We start from the raw sequence: 5,901 nt of genomic DNA, 5'->3' as shown, positions 1-5,901 counted from the left end.
AGAAAAACACATACCTGTTTATAGGACTCCCAATCAGAGGCAACTAGAAACACCTGCCTCCAATTGAGTCCAGCACCCAACCTACATATAACACAAAACCTCTGCCACGTCCTGACCAAAACTAATAAAATTACTCCCTCTGCTGGTCAGGATGTGACAGTACCCCCCCTAAAGGTGCAGACCCCCTGAAACTAAAAGAAAAGACAACAACCCCCAAACAACAACAAAAAAATATCCCCCTAAACTAAAGGGAGGGAAGGGACCCGGGCAGACGGACCACTCTGGCTGGGCCGGAGGACAGGCGGGCCACTCGGGCTGGGCCGGAGGACAGGCGGGCCACTCGGGCAGATCCGGGCAGGCGGGGCACCCTGGCAGATCCGGGCAGGCGGGGCACCCTGGCAGATCCGGGCAGACGGGCCACTCTGGCTGATCCGGGCAGACGGGCCACTCTGGCTGATCCGGGCAGACGGGCCACTCTGGCTCATCCGGTAAGACGGGCCACTCTGGCAGATCCGGGCAGACGGGCCACTCTGGCATCTCCGGGCAGACGGGCCACTCTGGCAGCTCCTGACTGGCGGGCAGCTCTGGCGGCTCCTGACTGGCGGGCAGCTCTGGCGACTCCTGACTGGCGGGCAGCTCTGGCGACTCCTGACTGGCGGGCAGCTCTGGCGACTCCTGACTGGCGGGCAAATCTGGCGACTCCTGACTGGCGGGCAGCTCTGGCGGCCCCAGACTGGCGAGGCTGGGCTGACGCACTAGATGCCTGATGCGTGGGGCTGGTACAGGACGTGCCAGCCTGGAGACACGCACCTCAAGGCTAGTGCGTGTAGCGGGGAATACTGGACCGTAGAGACGCACTGGCGGTCTCGAGCGCAGGGTTGGCATCACCTCTTCAGGCTCGATGCTCACTCTCCCCTGGCATATGCGGGGCGCTGGTACTGCGCATGCCGGCCTGAAAATACCAGGCCTCACCACAGCACCTACCCCAAAGCACGGGACCTGTCCAGTCTGTTTATGTCCAAAAAGGGTACAGGGAGCTGGCCTGGGTCTCCAATCTCCCCCCGCCAAACAGCCCTTGTGCCCCCCCAAAAAAAGTATTGGGGCTGCCTCTCGGGCTTCCTTGCCAGCCGTGTTCCAGCATAACGTTCGCTCCCTTTTCCTGCTGCCTCCGCTCTCCTGGCTGCCTCCACCTGTTCCCATGGGAGGCGATCCCTTCCAGCCAGGATCTCCGCCCATGTGTAGGATCCCTTGCCGTTCAGGATATCCTACCTTGTCCAGGAGTCCTTCTTCCCACGCTGCTTGGTCCGTTTGTGGTGGGTAGTTCTGTCACAGATAATGTCGTTGTATTGAAGGGAGGACCAATACGCAGCGGGAATGTGGATGCTCATCTTTTAATTACGTTAGAATAAAGCATACACGGGAAAACAATAAACATGAACGACTAGAACAGTGTGGCAGGCCAAACAAAGCAGTGCTCACAAACAACTACCCACAACCCCAAAGAAAAACACATACCTGTTTATAGGACTCCCAATCAGAGGCAACTAGAAACACCTGCCTCCAATTGAGAGTCCAGCACCCAACCTACACATAACACAAAACCTCTACCACGTCCTGACCAAAACGAATACAATTACTCCCTCTGCTGGTCAGGACGTGACAGTTAGACCTCTGTCATAAGAACTGGGTTAGGACTCTGCAATAAGAACTGGGTTAGACCTCTGTCATAAGAACTGGGTTAGGCTTCTGGCCATACGAACTGGGTTAGGACTCTGCAATAAGAACTGGGTTAAGCTTCTGGCCATAAGAACTGGGTTAGGCTTCTGGCCATAAGAACTGGGTTAGGCTTCTGGCCATAAGAACTGCGTTAGGACTCTGCCATAAGAACTGGGTTAGACCTCTGTCATAAGAACTGTGTTAAGACTCTGTCGTAAGAACTGGGTTAGGCCTCTGTCATAAGAACTGGGTTAGGCCTCTGTCATAAGAACTGGGTTAGGCCTCTGTCATAAGAACTGGGTTAGGCCTCACATAGTATGGCACCACTTACAGCAGTTCAGGTAATGTCTCTTTGGATACAGCTAGTCTAAACACTGTATAGTCTAATGTTACATTTGATATATCTAGTCAGAGGTGTGGTGGGGGGTCACAGTTAGGAGCTGAGAGGTGTGGTGGTGGGGGGGGGGGTCACAGTTAGGAGCTGAGAGGTGTGGTGGTGGTGGGGGGGGTCACAGTTAGGAGCTGAGAGGTGTGGTGGGGGTGGGGGGGGGTCACAGTTAGGAGCTGAGAGGTGTGGTGGGGGGGGTCACAGTTAGGAGCTGAGAGGTGTGGTGGTGGGGGGGGTCACAGTTAGGAGCTGAGAGGTGTGGTGGTGGGGTCACAGTTAGGAGCTGAGAGGTGTGGTGGTGGTGGGGGGGGGGTCACAGTTAGGAGCTGAGAGGTGGTGGTGGTGGGGGGGTCACAGTTAGGAGCTGAGAGGTGTGGTGGGGGGGAGGTCACAGTTAGGAGCTGAGAGGTGTGGTGGTGGTGTGGTGGTGGGGGGGTCACAGTTAGGAGCTGAGAGGTGTGGTGGTGGGGGGGGGGTCACAGTTAGGAGCTGAGAGGTGTGGTGGTGGGTGGGGGGGTCACAGTTAGGAGCTGAGAGGTGTGGTGGTGGTGGGGGGGTCACAGTTAGGATCTGAGAGGTGGTGGTGGTGGTGGGGGGGTCACAGTTAGGAGCTGAGAGGTGTGGTGGTGGGGGGGGGGTTACAGTTAGGAGCTGAGAGGTGTGGTGGGGGGGGGGGGGTACAGTTAGGAGCTGAGAGGTGTGGTGGGGGGGGTCACAGTTAGGAGCTGAGAGGTGTGGTGGGGGGGTCACTGTCACCATGGGGTAATTATGGGTAATTCTCAGGAAGATACATCCTTTGTTTGCTCTCTGAAAGCCCTCCGTTTCCTCTGCTGATGTGGAACAGGAAATAGCTGTAAAAACTCCAGGTCTTTATCTCTCTGTCTGTGTTTCATCACCTTAAACACTCCAGAGGTGGAATACAAGAACCTGGCCCAGTCACGCCCCCGGCCACGCCCCCAGCCACACCACCAGTCATGCCACCGGCCACACCCCCGGCCAAACCTCCGCTAGCTGCTTCCCCTGGCCTGCATGCGGAGCAGAGAAGAGCAGAGAGGAACCAGGAAGTAAGTGTTTACCTGTCTCAGGTGTCATGTGTCATCATGTTGTCATTTACCTGAACTGGGGAAGCAGGTGAACTTCCTGATTGGACAATCCCACTGTTGGAGCATGCTCTCTGCATGACACAATACACACACTCATTCACCAACACACACACACACACACACACACACACACACACACACACACACACACACACACACACACACACACACACACACACACACACACACACACACATTTAGACACAAACACAAGTACACACACTTGGAGACACACACACGTCAACGATAGTTGATGTTATTGTATGTTCCAGACACTATCAGTAATGACACTTCAAGGTTTAGATCATGTGTTTTATTGAGCATAATGACAGCACTTCTGTTTCTGTCATCAACTCTCACTGAATTGGCAGATATTATATATTGTTTGCTATAATAATGAAGGCCTAAAATGCCTGTGTAATTTGACTGAAAATGATTCCCATTTCAACATCACAGTCTGCAGATGTTTTCCGGACACTGATTAAGTCTAGTACTGGACTCAATGGAGAATCTCCGGGAAACTGGCCCAATCAATTTAGGAACCATTTATTGATGAATTCACCCTTAAACCTTGCTCTGTGGTCGCTGTACAAAGTGAACAATGTATTTATATGGGAAGTAGAGTTATATATGTGTGCTGAATGTGTGAATTTAATGTTGATTGTATGTTCAGCTTCTAAAGATCATTCTGGAAAAATAAAGTTCATCTACTTCTGTCTTACTCTACACTGTATTCTAGTCCAGGCTCATCCTATATAACTACTGCTGTCTAAGTCTATACTGTATTCTAGTCCAGGCTCATCCTATATAACTACTGCTGTCTAAGTCTATACTGTATTCTAGTCCAGGCTCATCCTATATAACTACTGCTGTCTAAGTCTATACTGTATTCTAGTCCAGGCTCATCCTATATAACTACTGCTGTCTAAGCTGTATACATTTAAAGTTATTCTACTGCTGTCTAAGTCTATACTGTATTCTAGTCCAGGCTCATCCTATATAACTACTGCTGTCTAAGTCTACACTGTATTCTAGTCCAGGCTCATCCTATATAACTACTGCTGTCTAAGTCTATACTGTATTCTAGTCCAGGCTCATCCTATATAACTACTGCTGTCTAAGTCTATACTGTATTCTAGTCCAGGCTCATCCTATATAACTACTGCTGTATACATTTAAAGTTATTCTACTGCTGTCTAAGTCTACACTGTATTCTAGTCAAGGCTCATCCTATATAACTACTGCTGTCTAAGTCTATACTGTATTCTAGTCCAGGCTCATCCTATATAACTACTGCTGTCTAAGTCTATACTGTATTCTAGTCCAGGCTCATCCTATATAACTACTGCTGTCTAAGTCTATACTGTATTCTAGTCCAGGCTCATCCTATATAACTACTGCTGTCTAAGTCTACACTGTATTCTAGTCCAGGCTCATCCTATATAACTACAGCTGTCTAAGTCTACACTGTATTCTAGTCCAGGCTCATCCTATATAACTACTGCTGTCTAAGTCTATACTGTATTCTAGTCCAGGCTCATCCTATATAACTACAGCTGTATACATTTAAAGTTATTCTACTGTCTAAGTCTATACTGTATTCTAGTCCAGGCTCATCCTATATAACTACAGCTGTCTAAGTCTACACTGTATTCTAGTCGAGGCTCATCCTATATAACTACTGCTGTATACATTTAAAGTTATTCTACTGTCTAAGTCTATACCGTATTCTAGTCCAGGCTCATCCTATATAACTACTGCTGTCTAAGTCTATACTGTATTCTAGTCCAGGCTCATCCTATATAACTACTGCTGTCTAAGTCTACACTGTATTCTAGTCCAGGCTCATCCTATATAACTACAGCTGTCTAAGTCTACACTGTATTCTAGTCCAGGCTCATCCTATATAACTACTGCTGTCTAAGTCTACACTGTATTCTAGTCCAGGCTCATCCTATATAACTACTGCTGTATACATTTAAAGTTATTCTACTGTCTAAGTCTATACTGTATTCTAGTCCAGGCTCATCCTATATAACTACTGCTGTATACATTTAAAGTTATTCTACTGTCTAAGTCTATACCGTATTCTAGTCCAGGCTCATCCTATATAACTACTGCTGTATACATTTAAAGTTATTCTACTGTCTAAGTCTATACCGTATTCTAGTCCAGGCTCATCCTATATAACTACTGCTGTATACATTTAAAGTTATTCTACTGTCTAAGTCTATACCGTACACTGTGTAAAGACATGATAATAAATATGAAAAGAAGAATGTGCTTTTGAAAAGTTTTTATTTTAGGAATCTTAGGTTACAAACACTGTGGCAAATTCAATACATTTCCCCATGTTACAGACAGCTGCATTCACTTCCTATATAAATACACTCACTTTATAGCAAAATACGTATTTGTTCAATAGATGTATAAATAACTTAAACATTTCATAATAATTTAACAATGACAATAAGTTAAAAATGGAATAGATTCTCTGTTTAAATATATTCTCCAAAAAGCTTAATAAATATAGTATTATTATTGTGTCCAGCACAAGATGTAGAAAGTAAGGGCCACAATGCGGCTACAAATGAAATGCTCAAGACCCTGCACATTTGATGTGAACAGAATCATGATGCATTTGAAATACATTTCACCAGTTTGCATGTTTCTTAGTAATAACAATAAATAGAT

The sequence above is a fragment of the Salmo trutta genome, unplaced genomic scaffold (assembly GCF_901001165.1).
Source record: "Salmo trutta unplaced genomic scaffold, fSalTru1.1, whole genome shotgun sequence".
Taxonomy (NCBI): Eukaryota; Metazoa; Chordata; class Actinopteri; order Salmoniformes; family Salmonidae; genus Salmo; species Salmo trutta.
Note: the sequence above shows the minus strand (reverse complement) of the source record.